We start from the raw sequence: 635 nt of genomic DNA, 5'->3' as shown, positions 1-635 counted from the left end.
ATCGGGTACAAGACAAGGATGTCCTCTATCACCACTCCCACTCAATATAGTTCTGGAAACATTAGCTACAGCCATTAGACAAGAAAAAGAAATAAAAGGAATAAAAATTGGCAAAGAAGAAATTAAATTATCTTTATTTGCAGATGACATGATACTATACTGAGAAGACCCAGAAAACTCTTCCAAAAAGCTACTAGAATTAATACAGGAATTCAGTAGCACAGCAGGTTATAAAGTCAATACCCAAAAGTCAGTAAGATTCCTCTACACAGAGAACAAACACACGGGGAAGGAAATTATAAAAACAATAAATTTCACAGTAGCAGCAAGGAAAATGAAATACCTTTGAATTAATCTAACTAAAGAAGTCAAACATCTTTTCAACAAAAATTACAGTATTCTGCAAAAAGGGATCATAGAAGATTTCAGAAACTGGAAAGATATTCCATGCTCCTTAATAGGAAGAACCAACATTTTGAACATGGCCATACTTCCAAAATTGCTGTACAGATTCAATGCAATCCCTATCAGACTACCACTCTCATACCTCACAGGCATATAGAAATCATTCCTAAAATTTATCTGGAACTGGAAAAGACCTAGAATAGCAAAGGCAATTCTGGGCAATAAAGGCA

This window comes from Octodon degus, unplaced genomic scaffold (assembly GCF_000260255.1).
Source record: "Octodon degus isolate 3935 unplaced genomic scaffold, OctDeg1.0 scaffold00115, whole genome shotgun sequence".
NCBI classification, from domain to species: Eukaryota; Metazoa; Chordata; class Mammalia; order Rodentia; family Octodontidae; genus Octodon; species Octodon degus.
Note: the sequence above shows the minus strand (reverse complement) of the source record.